This window comes from Pygocentrus nattereri, chromosome 2 (assembly GCF_015220715.1).
Source record: "Pygocentrus nattereri isolate fPygNat1 chromosome 2, fPygNat1.pri, whole genome shotgun sequence".
In the NCBI taxonomy this organism is placed as follows: domain Eukaryota; kingdom Metazoa; phylum Chordata; class Actinopteri; order Characiformes; family Serrasalmidae; genus Pygocentrus; species Pygocentrus nattereri.
Genome location: NC_051212.1, coordinates 46711266 through 46732676, shown reverse-complemented (window position 1 = coordinate 46732676; position 21411 = coordinate 46711266). Strand labels below are relative to the sequence as shown.

The 21411-nt window shown below is 42.5% G+C and overlaps 1 protein-coding gene across 6 annotated transcripts in view; it reads right to left on the bottom strand.

Annotated features, from left to right (window-relative positions):
• LOC108442582 overlaps positions 1 to 5889 on the bottom strand; it is a 298955-nt gene extending 293066 nt beyond the window's left edge. For 3 of the 6 annotated variants that reach the window (XM_037531973.1, XM_037531982.1, XM_037531987.1), the window contains exon 1: positions 5562 to 5889. The gene's annotated coding sequence lies outside the window, so the exon portion shown is untranslated. Of the gene's footprint in view, positions 1 to 4622; positions 4785 to 5475 lie in introns of those variants that run through there. The other 3 variants (XM_037531975.1, XM_037531977.1, XM_037531974.1) reach the window with 3 other exon arrangements.
• Between the last annotated feature and the right edge of the window lie 15522 nt (positions 5890 to 21411).

Sequence of the window (21411 nt, the reverse complement as noted above, 5' to 3'; positions counted from 1 at the left end):
TTCCTCATTTATGTGGACATTGAAGCACTTAAACTGCTCTCCACAACCCCAAGGTCGTAATGCTATTGTGGAAGGGCACTCGTATTAAATGAGCGTCTGGAAGGTACTGCACGTGCTATTTCTTCCCATCCCTGCTTTGGTCCACCGACCTTATCGCTCTCCCCATCTACGTCTGGCCACGTCTCTCTAAGGCCTCCCTGTCCGTTGTAATTTACAGTAACGTCCAGAGCCCGGAGAGCCTAGAGAGTCCTCCCGTCATGGCACTCTCACCGTTCTATTGCCGCTCTATTGCTCCACAGAACGGCTTTATCGCCAGCATAAGTCACTGAGTCAATACGTCGTATCTGTTTCAACATGCCTCCCCCCACCGCACTCCCCCTCCTTCCCTCCATTCCTCTCTGGGTAAATACAAGCCCTCCTTCGGTGTACACAATTATAAGCTCATTGCAGGCACTGATTGCATTACGTGTTAAATAAAAAGAGAGAAATCTGATCCAAACTGCGATCCCTTCCTGCCTGGCCCATTTTATAAAAAGCGAACCTCCTCTCGCTGAGCTTGAGCCAAAGCTAAGCTTCGGCACACACACACATACAAAACAGATTTCGTTCACGGAAAAACAACAGCCACATGCTCAACCAAAAAAAAAACCACCCAAATGAGCTCTTCTTGAATCCAAGCCGCTGAGATGGGCTACATTTGCAGTTTGTGATGCATGTAATTTTGTAAGGCTGAAGTGGCTACACAGAAAAACACACACACACACACACATACACACTCTTTATCACACTTCAATAAATAAAGCCATGCCCATAAAAATATGGAGATTATTATGTGTACGGACTTCTCGAGCTCTTCTAAACACAAGTGAGAATACAAACAGAGTGCTTGAAATGTTTACGACTCTTCAGCAGCCTATACAACTGCATCAAGCGCATCCTACGCAAACATGTATGGTGAGTGTGCAGGGCCAGTTGAGGATAGGAGCAGCCTTAGCAGGTGATTTAAGGCCCCTGAGACACCAGAAGGCCCCACAGAATATATTGCTGTTGTGGGAATAAAACCTTGTAGCTCCACAATGGTAACTTTACAGGAGAAGGAAAAAACATGCTTTACTTTTAATGCAAGTCAATGGAACCAGAGTTTTTTCCAAGTCATTTTAAGCCGTTTCTTTTAATCCATTCATCATGACATTTACACACAATGTAAAGGGCAATAGGTAATTTTCAATTAGGTCAAAAACTGAAAAACTGAAAAACTGTTACTGAGCTGCCTTCCCCTCCCCCTTACCTCTCCCCACCCTTGTTGTAAAACATGATGAGAAATGCAATAAATTTTTTTTTAAAAAACTGAAAAACGACAACAGCGATATTCAGTAATGTGCCAAAGTCAGAGACCACCCTTTATTTATGTCATTTCCAGTCAAAACAGGCCTTGTGTACAAGACTTTGCCTTTATTACAGCTTTCATTCTTTTCAGAAGTCTTGCTTTTGGTTCCACACCTCCAAAGTTCAGTCTTAGAAGTCGGTTGCATTTTCTGCCAAATAATCCCAAACACAGCCAGTGATGCTGAGGTCTGGACTCTGGTCAGCCCACCATTCGGAGAGCACCAGCAGCTTCTTTGTTTATTTCCCTTTCTCAGTGAGGCTTCTTGACAGCTACACATCCTTTCAGATGTAGTCATAGAGCTGTCTCCTCACGGTGGAAGGATGGACAGAGACACCTGTTTTTTCAGATCTAAAGAGCTCGATTTTCTCCTCTCTCTCTCTCTCTCTCTCCATGATGAAAGCATTAAGTGCTGTTTATCTGATGGGGACAGTTTTGGTGGTCTGCCAGGTCTTGCAGGTGGTTGTGAAGAGGCTCATTTTCAGCATCTTTTAATCATTTTTTGAACTCCAGTTTTCGAAACTTTTTTTTGGAATCATTTTTCTTTCACTGTTTTTTTTATGCAAGTGGATGATCTTACATCTAATCCTCTCAGAAATATCTCTTAAAAATGAAGAGGTTATACTTAATGGCTGGAAATTAAATAAAGTACGGGTGAACTCTCTTTTGACCAGTACTTTAGAACTGTTTATTCTATACACACAGCTTAGTAGATCATATTTCTCCTGTATAGGCCTGTAGTTTATTATTGTATTGCCTTTGCTCTTTACTATTTCTTCTCCTTATCAAGTAGGATGCTGCTTAGGCCCCCAAATTTTCAGAAACGGCCTTAAATGGCCTTGTGGTGACCAAATGTCCCCACAATGACATGAAAATGAGCATAAATGAGTATTCGGTGTACCAAAGGACTTCCAAAAAAGCCTTCTTTCCTTTCTTTCCTCTCTTTCCTCTGCAGCTTTTATTAGCCTTGGGTCAGTCATTAATATTACTGAATATCGTAATAATTTAAATAAGTCCCAGTATTATACTATTATAATCACTCTTTCATTATCTTTCACATGCCACTGTCATTTTAATTGCTTTGCTTTTTTAAGCAGTCTCCCTGCACAATCAGTATAATCTATGGTCAGTTCATAAACGCATACAATAGAAAACCATGCACTTACAAGCAGAACATCAGCTATGCGAACATTTGGAATGATAATAACAGATTTTCTCTCTGCCAAGGAAAGAGAGAATATGCAAATGGAGAAACTATAGTACAAGAAACCTACTCTGAGGTAGAAAGTAAGATGCACAAGCTCGTCCAGAAAAAGGGTGCCATCATTCCAGGCAATATTTTGGCTTCCAAATAAAACAACCACTGGATGTGAACCGTGTTACACGTCATTATTAAATGAACACTTTCTCAAACAAATCCAGTTTACACTCTTTCCCCTCTACTATGTTCTACATGTAGCTGAACAGCCAAGACATGCTTAGCATCCAAATTTTGCTTTTTTAATTCAGCGCTGGAGCTGCGAGGCTAACGCCTCTAACAGTAGAAGTCAATAGTCACCCAAATCTATTCTATAAACGCACCCCCAAAACTGTTCAAACCACATCCAGGTCTTCATTGAGGTGGTGCAGACTTGTAGTTTAGTACTATAAAAATGAACAGTATGCTGCCTTGTGGAAAAGATTTGGGTGACTATTGACTTCTAGTGTTCGTTGGTGACGTTAGTCTCGTGGCTTCAGTGACGCAGAAGACCAAGCATGTCTTGGATTGTCAACTACATCTAAGGAAAGTACCAAATTGTGTCAATTTTGCATTTGGCTAGACCACATGTGTCAGGCTCCAGTCTCGGTAGGTCAAAACGCTGCAGACTTCAGCACGGAACCTCATTAAACACACCTGAATCAGCTTATGGGCTAATTAGCAAGTCCTTCATGAACTGAAGTCAGAGCATTAGATGGGGCTAAACACTAATCTTTGGCCCAGGTCCCCAGTTTGACATGCTTGAGCTGGACTATTAACTAATATTAGAAATGAGCCCAGTCGGTAATTATATTCTAACCATCTTAGGACAATGTAAGATAAGGGTAAGCCTCAGTAACGCTCACATGACACTCCATAACTGAATCATGATCATGATGATATTGTGTCTGATGATAATTCTGCACACAGTGTTACTTTAATGTTCTAGCTTTTAGGACAGAGAGTGAAAGAAGCCAAAGTGACTCAACAGCACTGGGAATACGCCACAGATTCTGGCCAGGTAACAACATGTTCTCTCCTGTAAGAGTTACACAGACAAGCTTTAAAAAGATGGTTCTTCAAGGGTTCTTTAGTAAAGGCAAGGAATCTATTTATAACCATGAGTTCTATATAGAACCACTTGCGTTGCATGGTGAAATGGCTCGTCAGGGTGTTGTATATGGTTCTACATAGAACCTTTTGGAAAATAGCACCAAAAAGGGTTTATTTACACTTGATTTAAAAGAACCAAAGCTTCTTTAGTGAAGCAAACGGCTGTATATAGAACCCTGAAAACTCAAAGAACTCGTAGTATGGTTAAAGGGTACCTTGTATCAAGAAGGTTCTTCAGATTGATGGAAAATGTCTTGTATGTGGTTCTATACAGAACCTTTTTGAAAAGAGTTCTTCTGGTGTTACAAGCACATATTGTGACAATAGTGGAACCCTTTGGCACTATATAGAACTCTTTTCCAAAAGGTTCTACTATTTACAACCGTAGACTACACATCCATCATCAGTCTGAAGAACCATTTCACAAAGCAAGGAATCTTTCCATCATGCAATGGCTTCTTTGAGTGTTCATGGTTCTATATAGAACCTTCATCTTTACTAAAGAACCCTTGAAGAACCATCTTTTTAAAGAGTGTACTGTTCCCAGCTTGCCACCACAACAATAGCACAACCCTTTTCGGCGCTATATAGAAGCAGTTTTAAGAAAGGCTCTATCTAGAACTATCTAGCCAGTCTGAAGAACCATGCCATGAAGCAAAGAGCCTTTTCATCATGCCAAAGGTTCTTGAACCATTTTCAGAAATGTGCAGACACGTTCTCCAGTCTGAAGAACAATTTCACCATGCAAACAACCCGAATAAGCATGAAGTAGTTCCTTTACTAACGAAGAACCTGAAGAACCGTGGTTTAATTGCACAGCCGACATTAAAGTCATGCAGCAGCCAAACGCCAAACGCCCCGCACGCGTTCCAAACCGCATTAACTCACAGATGGTCCCTCCACATGAAGACGCAGGCGTCTGAGTCGGGCGCTCACAGCTCACCAGCAGTGTCCGCGGCTAAAGTGGCCGCATCGTGATCTGAATGGAATTCACTTTCCACGCTGCTCAGCGCTCGAGGGGAAAGGACCCACGACCGTGACGCGCGCGACTCCGACTCGAGCCGCGTGCCGTAGCGCCACCGCGGGGCCTGACCGCCCAAACGGCGTGACAGTAAAGAGTAAGACTGATAACTGACTTCATTTCAGAACTGTGCTCTTAATAAAAGGGCGCGTGCAGGTGCAAAACAGACTCGCGCGACGCCCACCCACCCCCCTGTTTTGGGTTTTTTGTTGTTGTTTGTTTGTTTGTTAGTTGTTTTTTTTAACTCAACTTTAGAAGCTAGAGCGAGGCAGTAGGCGACTGCGCGCGACCGGCCGGTTCGTCGGTGGCGCGTGGCTGCCGCCGTTGGCGCGCGTGGCTCTCGAGACGCCATCCATTCATTCATCCATCCATCCATCCATCCATCCATCCATCTATCTACCCGCGCTGCCCCCCGCTGAAATCTCGCGGGAGGGAACCCAAACCTGACTGAAGAGAACCTCGCGCTGGATCGAACAGGTTCTCTCAGGACTTCTGTTTTTCACGAGGCGCGCGCGCGTTAGTTTTGGCACGTTTGGGAAAAAAAATCCATAACGGCCGCATTTCAACGTCCCACACGACAAATGCAGCCGCACTGACGCATTTACCGGCTATAACATGATAGAATGTCACTCTGTAAAGGTTTATAAACCGTTTATATGTTTGTTGTTTGTGTAATACGGCGAGTTAACAGTGTCGTGTGAACACAGCGGCGCTACAGACCGTTACAACGACCGTTGAGGCTCCCGCGCGGGATGGAACGCTGCCGCTCTCGCGCCTCGCTGTTAGTGGATGGAGGGATTCGTTACCTTTTCATGTCGAGCTGAGGAGGAACGTGTGGAGTTTCTTCTTCTCTCTTCCGCGGCACTGAGGACTGAGGCGAAGCGGAGCAGCACCGGCTCTCTCTCTCTCTCTCTCTCTCTCTCTCTCTCTCTCTCTCTCTCTCTCTCTCTCTCTCCGTCCGTCTGCCTCTCGCTCTTTCTACTCTCTGCCGCTCGCGTTCATTTATTATGTCGCTCTCTCAGCCTCTCTCGCTCTCTCCTTTTTCTCTGGTATTTCAGTGTGTCTCTCTCGTTTTATGATCTCTCTCTCTCTCTCTCTCTCTCTCTCTCTGTCTCTGACTGCTTTTTCAACGTCTCTATTTCTCTATTTCTTCTGTTTCATTATGTCTCTCTCCCTCGCAGTCTCTCTGTCACTCTCTACTCTCTTCCTCTCCCTCTTGTTTATTTATGTCGCTCTCTCAGTCTCTCTCGCTCTCCCTTTTCTCTCTACCCTTTAAATGTATCTCGCTTTCTCTCTCGTTTTATGATGTCTCTCCTCTCTCTCTCTCTCTCTCTCTCTCCTTGTCGCTCTGTCTACTCTCTTCCTCTCCCTCTTGTTTATGTCCCTCTCTCAGTGTCTCTCGCTCGCCCTTTTCTCTCTACTCTTTCAGTGTATCTCCATCTTTCTTTTTCTACTCTTTTATTGTGTCTCTCTCACTCCCTCATCATCTCTTCCTTGTCAGTTGCGCTCTCCCTCTCTGACTCTCTTTACTCCCTCTCTCTCTTCTCTTTAGTGTCTCACTAGGTCCCTCTCACTCCTTTCTCTCTGCTCTTCCAGTGTATCTCGATCTCTGTCCTGTTGTTCTGTGTTTCTCTCTCTCACTGTCTGTTCCTTCTGTTTCTCTGACCCTCTTTACTATCTCTCTCTCTTTCTCTTCTATCAGTCTCAGTAGGTCTCTCCCTGGTCTCCTTATGCGTTATGTTGCTCTCTCAGTCTCTCGTTGTCTCGCTTGGCTGATCTCTTCTTTTTCCTAAATCTCTACTTTCTCACCCTCTCCTCTTTTATGTCGCTCTCTTAGTCCCTCTCTCAATCGCTGTCTGTTTTTTCTTCCTTCCTTTCTCGCTGACTCTCCTTCAGTTTCTCTCTTCCCAGTAATAAAACGACTTAAAATTCCCCATCACGTACGTACTCTCTCTCTCTCATCTGTCTCTCTCTCTCTCTCTCTCTCTCTCTCTCTCTCTCTCGCGCATGTAGTTCAGTCTGCCTTCCTCCCTTCACCTTATCATAATAATCTTGATAACTATCTCTTACATAAATACATATATAATACAGCTGCCATTACTGACTTTGGACTGTTTTTTCTTCCTTCCTTTCTCGCTGACTCTCCTTCAGTTTCTCTCTTCCCAATAATAAAACGACTCTTAGAATTCCCCATCACGTACGTACTCTCTCTCTCTCCCATCTCTCTCTCTCTCTCTCTCTCTCTCTCTCTCTCTCTCTCTCACTCATGTAGTCCAATCTGCCTTCCTCCCTTCGCCTTATTATAATGATCTTGATAACTATCTTACATAAATACTATATAATAGTTGCCATTACCGATGGCCTGCTGTTATTAGGACACTGTATAGCCTGCAATTATGAGTGTCAGTGTTGTGTTTTGAAATGACCCCTCAGTTGGAAAATTAGTTCTTGTGAAGAGAGGCAGCATGGAGGAGAAACAGTGGAGAAAAGGCACAGCCCTGGGTGGCCATTAGAATAATAAGTGAGACCGTTCCTTCCCCATTATATAAACACAGTCAGAACAGGAGCAGCGAGACAGCGGAGCATGAAAGGACTGATTTATCCACCAGGGAGATACTGAGTGAGTGCGTAAGTGTGTTTCGTCTGTAGTGTTTCTGCTGAGCCTTTCTTTGTGTGTGTGTGTGTGTGTGTGTGTGTGTGTGTGTGTGTGTAAGGGAGCGAGTGACCGTGTGTGTTGGCATGCATAAGCGTGTGCATTCCCCAGGCTCCACCGGGTGTACAAGCTCCACGGAAAGGATTTTGTCTCATTTCTTTGACCCTGATCATCCTTCAGCCCGTGAGCCGAGTGAAGTGCCTCTGCTCTTATGACTGTTCCTCTCCCCGAGGGAAGTCTTTCCTGAGTCATTACGGACGGTTTAACGCCCTTAAAGTGATGCTTCAGAAATCAAATGTACACATTTACTCCAAATGCACTCGATCACCCAGAACATGTTTGAGGTCTTTCAGCACTGGAGCTAATGTAGCTAACAAGTGATGGAAACTTTTAGCACTTAGCACTGTGCAGCCTGCCTGCTTAAGTCGTCACACCTTTGCCTCAAGTTGTTGATGTAGCCTCAAATAGATGTGCTTAAGTGAGTTATGCAAAACTCAAGTCCTGGTTTTTACTTCAGAGCAAGGCCAGTTGTGCTCTCTTGGACTCCTGGCCATGGATGGCTGTAGCGTAACCAGTGAACTCTGATGATCAGGCCAACGCTGTGGTTAACTATGTTAACATACTGAAACCTCCACTTCAAGTCCAGTGTGTTTTTTTTAAACACTGCGTAGTAACCAAGATGTATTCAATGTATTGGCTTACCTTGGCAGAACTCTATGGGCCGCAAGTAATTCAGGGCCTCTGATTGGCCAGTTTTTCAAATTATATATACACACACTTACACACACACTGTAACAGGGAGCGAGGAGGCAGACGCATATGCGGAGATAAGCGAGATTTATAATGGGCAAATCGAGGGTCATGCTCAAGACGGTCCAGGGTCATAGACCCAACACAGATTGAACAGGGGGCAGACATGATGACAAACAACAATAAACAGGTTCAAACAACACACAGTAACCAGAATAACCAACAAACTGCACGATCAAACAAAGCGAACAACGACCAGCGAAAACAAGGCTTAAATAACAAAGGGTAAACAAGGGACAGGCAGGAAACAGGTGAAAACAATCATGGGTGGAGACATGAAATGAGGGGCTGGACTAAACCAAAACCAAAACAAAGGGGCACATGGAGTAGCGGGGGGAGCCAACCGAGACACACACACACACACACACACACACACTTATATTATGACGTGTTTCTGCTCTACCTTTAACTGTGTTAACTGTCATTACAGTCTCTGCCATATTTCCTGTCATCCGATCACTACACAGCAAACATTGCTGTCTGCCATTGCTTCAAGCTTTCAGTTCATTATCAGCGCAACCAAGGTGCAAAATAGAGGGGGTTCTGGGAGGTCTGGGACTCCCTTATTAACTTCTTGCATCTCCTCACTGTCTCACAATCAAAATTCTGGAGGACCTTGAAAATAAACTTTTTATGATGTCATGCTGTCCTTTTGGGAAAATTGCAATGTCCTTTAGTGACACTTAAATTACAAATTCAGGAAAAGGTCATGGTTTTAGCCTGCTTTAAGCACAAACGGTGAACTTCTGTCCATAATGTTATTAACTGGCTAGAGATGCAGCACTGGTCTGCCTCAGGGTGGTGCTGTGTCAAATTGGTTCACTTAGTTGTTCTTTCACATCCTAGCAACTGTAACTATGTTCGGGACACCTCTGAAAAACCAAAATGCCACAGCATATTTGTAACTGAAACCTTGCCCATTTTCGCAAGAGAGTGGTGGAAAGAGTGGATTACACATTTTGAAAATCAAGGACACAAAGGAGAAGTGGCAAAAGCGCTTTACCAAACTAAAAAAGAGCATTTCCAAAAGAAGCTAGCCAACGCTGGAGTAGCCAGCCAACGGGGCACTGAGTGCTGCAGTGTTTGAACTTGAAGCTTCAGCAGCGGTTAAAAGATGTGACTGGGGACATGTATGTAAATTTCTACCCATCCAAAGTAAAAAAAATGGTCCACATTGTAAATTTCACACAAATTTGGTACCTTCAATTTTTTGAAGTTTTTGAACGCAGTGACTCAATCCATAGGGCCCAATTCAATCCATAGTGCTCACAACCCTCAGGGGCCTCAGGGCCCAAAAGCAGGTTAAAACACCCCTGAGAGTCATGACAACAAAGCTGTCTTTTTCAGTCAGTTCAACTCAAAGAGGCAGATGCAGGTTAACAGCCCATTCTGCTAAAACAGACTGCATGAGATGTTCCACCAGCACTCTGTAGCAGTTATGTGTGTGTGGGTGTGTGTGTGTGTGTGTGTGTGTGTGTGTGGTGGGGTTTGAGGTATTGCTTCAGTTTGGAGCTCCAAGCTATACAATGAGCAAGCAGTCTACAAGAGCAACCATTTGTATATGTGTACAAAGTTGATGTGTTTTAAAAGGCTTTTTAAGGCTTTATCACTCCCTCTGGCACAAATGGAAGCTTTCCTTAATACACTGAATATACCAGTTACCAGTTATGCTTTATGCTATGAATGCCTGACAGTGGGAATGGTTTCTATACTTCTGCTTAACACAGCCCATGATATTTCTAAAAAAAAAAAAAGTGAAAACCACCTAAAAATGATGTGGTAAGCTTACTTTCGATGGTTGATTAGCCAAGCTATTTGAAAGCTGTACTCAGTGGAGTACAACAATGTTGGACAAAGAGTTGTACCAGTGCATCATACAGTATCAGAAACTACAAAGGCTTGAGACGAGTGTGAGAGGCCAGGGGTCAGCAACATGTGGCTCTATTACTGCCCTCTCCACAGCAGAATTAGATTTTTTAGGTAAAATAAAATGACCTTCCTTTGCAGTAAAATAAAGCTCTGGTGATCATTCAACACAGTTTTAACAATAAATGGTCTTAAACACTGGAGTTAAGGTAGAACTGCTAGTTCAACCTTTAGCCCTGATGGCTGGAGCACAGACTGCTGGTCACTATAGCAACACACACAGCAATTTCACCTAGTTAGCTAGTAGCTAACAAAAAGGCAAAGGGAAAGATTTAAGACACCTTAAAAAAATTTAACAAGAAACTGGTGAATGAGACGATGACTTCATCCTTGTAACAAGATGAAAGTTTTCTGCCGGACATGTGAAAAATGCGGCTACAGCTGAGCTAAAGCTTAAAGCCAAGCAAAGTAAGCCTGCATTTTCATTCATATTTTTGGCCTGTACAAGAACATGAGCACATACTGAATGGACATAATGAAGGTGGTTTGATATTTATTGAAAGCACAAAACGGCTTTTCTTAACATTCAGGTTGCTGTGCCCTGACTAGGCACATTACATTCCACAAGCTTCTATTATTTAGCTATAATACACTTGTAGCTCAAGTAAAAAAATGAAAGAAATTTGGTCTTCACTGATCAACGTCACTTGGGGTAAAGGAAAAAGCGAGTCAGTTAAATATCTTGCCAAACCTTCACTTGTTGCTGTGGTGTTGCTGCTGTTCCTCACTCTTAAAACTACACATAATATTGTCATAGTAGTAATTCATAATATCATTATTATTAACCATTTTTGCCATTACATTGATTCCAGCTCCTGGCCACCACTTGGATAGTGTTTCTCCACAATGTCCCGTCTTCCCTTTGTATCTTTAGGCTTTTTGATGGCTTCTTTATGACTGATCTGATCGCATCCTTCCATCTTGTAGCTGGTCAGGCTCGTCCTCTTTTACCTCTTTTACCTTTAGTAGCTGTTCCAAGCATAACTGTCTTTTTCAATTAATTGGTTCTTCTCAGAATGAGAGCCCTAGTTTGGTTAAATGGGCTTCCAGTGGGAGGTGAGGCCTGACTTGGTTGAGGATCCACTTGTTTGTTTTCTTTGCCATCCAATGTACTCTGAAAAGTCTTAGCCAACACCAACACCATCAGTTCAAAGGCATCAATATTTTTCCTGTCCTGCTTGTTTATTGTCCAACTTTCACAACCATTAAGACCTCCAGAAAAGAGCAAAGCCTGGACAGTTCTGCTCTTGGTTTGTAGAGAAAAATCATTGCACTCCTTCATCCTTATTCTGCTGAGTGGCAATCTGTGTCATATTTCTCAAGTGCTGGATCCTCTGTTAATAATTGATCCAAGCAGGCAAAAGCTGGCCACCATTTCTACATCCACTCCATCAATGGTAAAGTTAACCAGTCTTGTCATAGTCTTAGACCCATTTCACTCTGTTCTTCAACCTTTCTTATAAGAGCCCGCGGATCTTCTAGATTCTCCACTAGTAGTTGCTGAATAAGTCTTCAGATTAGTCTGCAGATTAAGGGGTTAATGTTGTTGCTTTTTCGAGAAGTGCGCTGGGTGGTCTCCCTGTAGTTAAAGAGTACACAAATAGCCTAGACAGACAGACCAGAAGCATTTTACAGACATGCAAACAAAACACTGACGGCCCCTCTCCTCCTCCTCCTCTTCCTCCTCGGCGAAGAGCATGTGTCCCGTCTCTGCATGTCTACCTGTGGCTGTCACTGACAGTGCCGAGACGTTCCCTCCCATAAGCCCCCCCCACCCCCCCACCACTCCCCCTTCATCTACCGAATGACATTTAGCATTTGAAGTCCTGTCCTCAATTCTGCTGCCATACCATGCCAGACGACAACAAAAACAAGCCAACTTTCCCCTCGACGTTGCGCATGTGGGTGTGTAGGAGCGTTTGATCCAGGGCCGGTTTGTTGCCGAGACTCTGACACATTCAGAAGTGTGTGTGTGCGCGTTTGTGCATGAGTGTGTAGGAGGATTTATTAATCTTTTTTTTTTTTTTCGATTTTTTTTTTTGGCTGTCCATGGAGTTACTGTTTTAACCCCATTGTTTTCTTACTCTCCATCAGTCATCCTCCTCTTTTAGAACTTCTGGACAAAACTTGGGACCTTCAGCTGTAGTTTCAGAGAGTGTGTGTGGTGGAGGGATGATATATATCATGTAAACAAGCCAGAGCCACAGAGAAAAATCTCCTCACCGGCAGCAATATGAGCACAGTGACCTGAATCTAGACCTGTCAGTGCCCTAAAGAGATGGCTTGTGGACCTTTAAAGCGGTAGTTCAGTGAAAAATCCAATTGACACAATATTTACACTTACTCTATATAGAATCAGCCTAGACATGTTCAGTTCCTTAGTGTTCAAGATAGAGGTCTGTGCGGGACTGTTTGTTCAGTCCTGCTCCCGCAAGATTTTTCCCACCTCTGTAGAAAATTATAATCATTTGTCCTGCTTCCCACCCGCAACCTAAACGTTTTGTCCTGCTACCGCCTGTGCAGGTCCATCAAGGTACTGACTTCCAACTGACAGCCAATATGTGACATAGTCTATTCACAAATACATTATCCTTTGCTGAAATAACATGGAAGTCATGGTCTTAAGGCTCATTGTGAAGTAACTTCACCAAACACCATTTATCCCCAGTAAACACAAAGCATATATATATATATATACATTATTTTCCTGAAACCTATCAATGGATTTCTTTTGTCCATTACACCAAAATACAATTCCTTGTAGTAACTCATAGCAGAGTTAGTACCTGATCCAGTCACTATCACTTTGCCGGACATCCTCCGTGGACTCAGTAGTTGTTTTGAACGCACAAGTCAACTGTGTACTTCCAGTTTTTGAAAGTCGCTATCTGTTCCCATTGCTAGCAGCGTAGAGACTGTGCTACTAGCTACTATTGACATCATTTAAACTAAGTGACTGCAGTGCTTTTTAGTACATTGCATTGCATTAAAGGTGGTCGCATCAGGATTCAGGCTGCCCCCTAGTGTCGTGAAGCTCAGACTTTATGCATAGTAGATTGTTTTAACAAATGTCAATATTCCATAATTAAAGTGAGCTGACAAACATTTTAGCAGGGACAGTTGCCCACCCTTACCCCCATAAATGTCACCCACGTTTGTGACTTTATCTTCAGCTGGTCGAATGAAAAATTGGCTGTTCAAAATCAAAATTCAGCTGACATGTTTCCAAACACAAAAGACATCCTCAAATACCATTACATCCTGTCGGTACCAAAACCCATAAAACTGGAAAGCAATTAGTTCTGGATTCATGGTAAAAGCTCATTTCCAGCTTTCTGGATGGTTGTGCTACTTTGTACAGTGGAAAAAAATTTGAAAAAATAGACAAAATGTGGCCTAGATAACCAAAGTGAAGCAATGTTCCAACGTGAAGCAAACTTTGGACACCTAAGATGTTTTGGCCGATCAACTCCACTTGGGACACAGAGTGAATTGTGCAAGTTCAATTCTTCATCAGACGCTCTTGAAGGTCAGCAGGTCAAAACCCCTTGGCAGTCCTCTGAACTGCCTCCTTGTATGAATTTGCGCTAACTGGCCTACTTCACTGCTCATTGTAGCTTATTTTAGGAGACAAAAGCCAACGCATCCCGTACGTTAATGAAGCCAATTTTCTCCAGCGATGAAAAATGTTGCACATTATCCGGCGCGCAATCAAATCAGGCTTATGATGAAAACAGTCGCGATAATCATCATTAGCCGAGCCAGGAGAACAATGCAGAGCGAGCAGGATGACTAAGGGTTTTATAGCTGTTACCTAAACGTTTAGAGAGGAAGAAGCGAGCGAGAGAGACAGGGAGACTTGGAAGTGCTGATAAATGGCAACGTGTTCGCGATGCGTCGTGGCTGCGTAATGAGACAGCTTGATACGTTCTGCATGCCGCGTGTGTACAATTCTAGACAAATTAACGCCAAAAACACTGTATATAGACCTCCTCTGGAGAGGCTCCTTTTTTCCCATTGGATTCATGGGACGCCTTACTAATGCATGCCATCTCATGAGCTGGCAGGCGGAGTGTAATTTAAGGTGTATTCAAGGCTTCTGTTGCCTGCTATAAATTGGTATCTATTTTCCTGGCATCTGGTCTTTTCGAAAGATCATTACTTTGATCTTTTTAAGGTTTCGTCTGCGAGAGTGGGCTCCGTGCTTGTTACTTCTTTTTCACTCCCTACATCCCCCCCTCCAGTTCTGTACCACCTCTCTCTCTTTTCTCCCTCCAGCATAACACATATTCTCACTTCTCTACTTCTACTTTCTCTAGCTGTCCCCACTCGCTCTCTTCTCTTTCCTTGTGATCTTTTCTTTTCCTGCTACATGTCCCCCGATTCTAGTTCTTTTTCTTGGTCTCAGATCTCTCTCCTCTCTCTGACTGTGTGTGGCCAGAGTGATTTAACTGAGCTGGACCGGTAGCGTAACGGAGTCCATCACACATCACAGCCCTGGGCCAAGAGAGAATGGGAGAGAGAGCGAGAGAGAGAAAATTATTTGGCCTTATGCAGGGTCATCTGTTTGTCTGGGCACACCAGGTTTGTATGTTTGTAGGCATTTTGGACATGCTAGGTCATTGACAGTGATGCAGATGACCTGCGCTGCCTCTGAAGCTCTGGGGCTGAGTTACATCAAACCTGATATGCACAAACTGGACAGGTCAGTGTTGGACAAAACAAACAACCACGGTACATGAGTGAAAGGAGATACCCTTGGTAAAATATTATTTGAATAAAAGTAGATTTGATTTAAAGTCAGTGGTGTAGTTCTGCCAACACGGAGGGGGTGTTGTTATTCATTACTCTAACACAGTGGCCCCTCTTGTTATGGGTCCCAGGTGGGAGACCCAGGGCTGAAATTATGAGACCAAAGACGTGGTTTGCTTTCATGTATGCCTCACTGGCCTCAGTTTAAAGAATCCTCCTCATGTTCTTAATTCATTGCAAATTTGGATTTTACAGTACTGAATACATAAATATAGATATATGTGAACATTAATCCACACATGTCAGTGTAAATTTTTAGGAAGGCCTGTGAAAAAGTGGCTAAGCATGTTAGATACAGTTTCCAAGCATTCTAATGTCTTGCAGTGTCCATAATATTCCAATTCTTTTGTCCTATGATATATTACAAAGCAATAGCCACCAGAAAGCTGCCTTCACATAAACACACCCAACACTGTAAAAATGTGCATCTGCTCAAAACAGGCATGTTTGCCCAAATGAAGATGGCATAACTGAGTTAAAATCAGACAGCTGAGATGTACTACGATGGGAAAAAAATTACAGAAAATTTAAAACCTAAACCTATTCATCGTAGGCTGAAGCATACTGTGGGAACAGTGGGAGGACCCAAAGATGACGACATGACTAAGATGAAATCAGACAGCTGAGATGTACAAAGATGGGGAAAACAACGCAACAATCAACAACGCAAAAAACGCTAAACTTTATCACCGTAGGCCAAAGCTTATTGCCACGGCGAGCATGAAAAATGTTTGTGGGCTTTAATTTACCTTTGATGACTCAATGCATTTAAGTACTTTGACATTTTCACAAAGTCCATGCCAGCAGCCTTTGTAGTAAAAAAGCATTAGTACCCAGTTACATCTTTTAACCAAAACTGGAGCTTCGAATTCAAACACTGGCTCACTGACTACAAAGTGTTTGTGGATATCATTAGTTGGTAAGCAGCGATTGCAGGCCTAGAAAAAGAAGGCTGAGCTTGGCAGACAGTGTACTAATTGAACATCCGTAATCTAAAGAAAGCTCTCACAGAAAACAAGTCAGATTTCATTATTTTTAAAAATTCGGCTTAATAAATGTTACTTGCTGACCCTAACCCTAGGCCTGTGATTAATCTGGGTAGGCCCAAGCCCACCTGGGGCTATGCCTATACTGCAGTCACATTTTGGCACATTTGTCCAACACAGAGATACAGCATCATGATTTTCCATTTTTACTTTGAAGGAGACTTAAAATCACTGTAGCTCATACTTAGTCTACTACTGTGTGTAACGTGGAGCGAGGAGGCGGCCCCATATGCGGAGATAAGTGAGCTTTATTATGGGCAAACCCAGGGTCATGGTCAAGACGCTCCAGGGTCATATAGCCAACACGGATTGAACGGGGGACAGACATGACAGACCAACAATAAACAGGTTCAAACAACACACAGTAACCAGAATAACCAACAAACAGCACGATCAAACAAAGCAAACAACGACCAGCAAACACCAAGGCCAAACACAGGGTTTAAATACAAGAGGGCTAACGAGGGTTCACAAGACACAGGTGGAAAAACAGGTGAGAATAATCAGGGGAGGAGTCACCAAAACAAGGGGCTGGACTAGGAAGCCAAAACAAATGCACATGGAAGATCAAAACACAACACGAACACATGGACAGGACTGGGAGGGGCCAATTGTGACACTGTGCACCCATCATATAAAACTTACTAGAGGTAGAAATGTATAAGAGGACAACATGCTAACTGCTTTACACTGAACTCAAAGAGTAAAACGTTCAGCAGTAATAAGTCTCTTTGAACAGCTATTACATGAAAATACATTCTAATGTTCATAAATATTAACAAAATAAAATTTCTAACGCTCTCAAAACAGATGAAATGTCTTGGAGTTTAGCTGAAACACAGTATGTCTGCCATTTTCTAACATGGGATATGAACTAATGAAATAATAAACCTCCACTTAATGCACATAAAGTCGACATAAAGGTAAATTGTATACTTGTGTGCTGTATGAACTAGTTTAAAGTGACTTTAATGCATTTTAATACAGTGCTTATCTGCTATGGTAGATACTGGTCTAAGCTAAGCACTGATATTAGAATAAATACAAATAACATAAAGGTGGAGTCAGCAATTTGGAGAAAGACTGATGATATGAGCTCAACAGTAAAAACAGATACACCCCTCCTTTCAACGCTCCATCAGAAGCCACACCCACTAAATTTGTGGTAAAATCCTTTGCAAAAATTGTATGGACAAAAAAACCATGTAATGTAATATAATGTAAGAATGAACAATGACACAGCAAGTAATGTAACTAACATAAGCTAGATTGTCGGTTAGCAAACTGTTGCTGTTGCACTGCTAACCAGTTGCTATCACAAACATGAGCAAATGGGACAAAACAGTACTGACCTATTGGTCAAACTGTAAAAATTAGTTAATATTACCCACCTGTCCAGCAGAAGCAGAGCAACCTCATCGCCTTTCATGCCTTTCAACACGATGAAGATGTAAGCTTCTTGTTTGTGAGCTTCTTGTTCTAATTTTCTCGTTCCACCTTAAATGGTGCAGCAGTTGCATTCTGGTACCTCAGTACCTGCTGCACCATTTAAGCTAGAATGGAAAATTTGAGCAGCAAGTTGTTAAATAGGAAGCAAACCTCAACCTCATCAACTCTCTGAGGTCACTCTATCATTGAAACACCTCACCGATATTAACACGGCTCTTTGTCCTTGCCTGAAATAAGTATTTCTTCAGATTGTCTCCTCTTTAGCTGTTTTTAGCCATCTCTCCTCTTGGGTTCTACGTGGAGGTTAAGACATAGATTCTCCCTGATGCTGATTGGCTGGAATAGCATTCTGTCATTGAATCCAAACCACTTTGTTTCCCATTTACAGAGGCAGGGCTGTGTATGAACACAGGATTTTTTTCCAGTGCACACAAAGAACGGAAAGCTGGTGGACCTTGAGCACTTATTGCACTTGCAATTTAGTATGCAGTGTTTTCATGTGTTTGATTAGCCATTTCCAAGGCTGTCCTTGTGGGTGGTCAGTTCGTTATTCTAAAAATGCCACCGTCTTTTTTGTTTGATTCACAAATTTTCATTTTTTGTTTGCTTTTTCAGTAAGGGCTTCCTCACTGCTACACATCCTTTCAGACCCTGAGTGTTGGGTTGTCTTCCCACAGTGGAAGGATGAAAGTTTTAATTGCTGTTTATCTAATTGGAGCAGTTTTGTTTGTCTACCAGGTCTTGCAGGTGGTTGTTAAGAGTCTTATTTTCATGTTTTAATCCATTTTGCAGCTCCAGTTTTATATATACTGCTGAAAAGTTTGGTGTCACTTATAAATAATCGTTTTAATCAATAATCAGACAGCATGAAAAATTGATGTATCACCACTTTTAAATACAAGCTATGCTTGTAGTTTCATTCTCAGTGCTATATAGCTTTATCAAATACCGTGGAATCATCCAGCCCTGTTCATCAGTCGGGTAACAGCCCTAAACTGTTTACGCCTTCCTACGAATGATTTGAAACCTGTGTAATTGTAGAGCATGAGCATCATCACAGAGTCACTGGTTACAGGAGAAAAACAGTGATTCCAAACTTTTGAACGGTACTATAATTTTCTCTCTCTCCAGCTCTTTTTCTTTACTCTATAGCTTTTCTCTTTCTACCAGATGGCTGACCCATCTGTGCTCTCTTTTTCTCTCTACCTCCATCTCTGAATCTCTTACCACTCTGCGCCTCGCAGAGTAAATTCCAAACCTCACAGCTCCTGGTGGACCGTATTCTGCCCAGCTACACTGAATAGCCCGCAAGGCTGAGCATGAACAATATGATCCCAGGTAAAGAGGAGGGACTGCAGAGAATATCTTCTCCACCAGAGGTGTCAATGTCTGCCCTCATGATTCCATTATCATTCTTCAGGACAGGTTAATTCAAACGAACTCTGCAAATCCAGTTCCATCACATTTCTTGCCTATGAGGGTGCAGATAAACAAGCAAACGTGTGAATGGTGACAACAATTAACTTTAAGTGCTTAATCATTAACAGAGGTGGGAACCAGGGGCTAAGTTAGGAGTAACAAGTAAATGCACTCGAGTCCCAAGTGAAGTCACAAGTCAAGACAGTGAAGGCTTCATTCTAGTTTGGTTGATTGTGTAGTTGTATGGTAGTTTACACTAACCGGCCATTTCATTATAACCATCTCCTTGTTTCTACATTCAGTTTTATCAGCTCCGCTTACTATATAGGCGCACTTTGTAGTTCTACAGTTACTCCATCTGTTTCTCTGTGTACTTTGTAAGCCCCCTTTTACCCTGTTCTTTAGTGGTCAGGACCCCCACAGAGCAGGCATTATTTGGATAGTGAGTCATACTCAGCACTGCAGTAACACTGACGTAGTGGTGGTGTGTTACTGCATGTTGTGCTGGTCTGAGTGGATCAGACACAGCAGTGCTGCTGGAGTTTTTAAACACCTTCGTGTCACTGCTGGACTGAGAATAGTCCACCAACCCAAAATATCCAGTCAACAGCATCCTGTGGGCAGCGTCCTGTGACCACTGATGAAGGACTAGATGATGACCAACACAAACTGTGCAGCAGCAGATGAGCTGCCGTCTCTGACTTTACATCTAAAAGGTGGACTGACAAGGTAGGAGTGTCTAATAGAGTGGACAGCGAGTGGACACAATGTTTAAAAACTCCAGCAGTTTATTTTAGTTAAACAGGCAACTGGAACATGCTTGGGGTTATCTTGTAGTCCCATAGCAACATTTTGACAGCAATCAGATTTATTTTTCAAGATTGACCATGAAGACTTTTTGTAAAGTAACTTTTTTCACAGACTATTTTTTGGTTACTGACTTGTGTGTATAAGTCACAGAATTCACACTTACATAATTTAAATCGCTCTCTTGGGCTGTAAACAGCTCACAATGAGTGTGTATACAGAAAATTCGATTTTGTCAGTAATCCGATTAACATGTTTACATGCACTTGAACTGGTCTACATGAGTCAGGCAGTAATCAGATTTCCGCTTTGCAACCAGCCAATAAACTCACAGAAGGTGACATAAACATAACATAAAACGTCATGTCGTGGCTTTTTTAAAAAACGTGCCACTTCACCTGAAAATATGAACAAACATCATCTAGAAGATAAAGAATATTTAAATCCCTCATTCTGTCAAACATATAATTGGTTCAGCTTCGCTCCAAAAGCTGCATCTCACAGCAAAACTGCTTGCTTATTTTCAGTTCTGCAGTCTGTTTTCTCACATGTGCAGACTGAGAAAGAAATCAGAGTAAGAGCTCACGTGCACTGAGAAATCAGATTACTGAGCTAAAATCCAGCTCTCTTTATCAGATTTCCTAATCAGATTTCTAGACCTTACTCCAAACTAAGAAATCAGAGTGTGCTGTTTACATGACCATTTGAATAATCAGATAACCACAGAAATCCCATTCTGATCAGATTATTGCGTGCCTGTAAACGCTGTCAGTGAGAGGCTAAAGGGCAGCTTCCACACGGTAGGCTTCATTTAGGCATGTCCATAAACATAAACGCATTCACCACCTTCAGTTGCCCGTGTGTGGGTGTTACGAGGTTCCCCATGAAATCCATATGAAGTGCAGTCTTGCTAAATCAATATTTAAGCAAGTAAAACTTTTTTCTTTTGAATAGTTAACATCAGTTATTCTGGCTTATTATCAACCAACCAATCGTTTTCCCATTAGAATTTTGCATTTTGGAGGGAAACAGTGGTGTTTAGACACATTAGCTTTCCCCACTGGTCTTCCAGATCACGCGGGAATGTTTGAAGAACAGAATCGATGAAGACGTGAATCTCGCAAACACCAGCTGCCTCCTGATTGGGTGAATGCATTGCGTTTGTTGGATGCATTTGCGTAAAATTCAGCTTCGCTCTACTTTTTTACGCACTGCACCCCCCAAGTTCGATGCGCTGGACCCAAAATAACAGTCATTTTTTTTAACGCAGATTCATCAAAAACACAATACAGACGTGTAACATTAAGCCAGGCCTACACAACACAAACTTTCACAAGCTGAAGCATTTTTCCAGGTGCGGATGACCTTCCGATATTATCAAACAGGTGTGATATTTATGAATCAAAACGTTCACGAGTCCTGTTGTGTGAGAAGGTCAGAGATTTACTCAACGAGGGACTCATACAACAGCCAATCAGAGACCTAGAAGAGCGGAAAAACAGGTGAAGAGTCATGTATGTGCAGTGCCTCAACAGTGGAAACGTGGACACAGAGGAGCTGTGTGTAAAAAACAGGCAAATATGAGTCATGATCATGTTTATAATGTTGGATACATTGGAGGGGAAACTCATTATGTGTGCTCTCTACATTTTGTCTTGAAATCTGTTAAATCATGTAGTGTATGTCTTTACACTACACTTTAGTCCAACTAAACAGACGCTTACGGATGTAAAA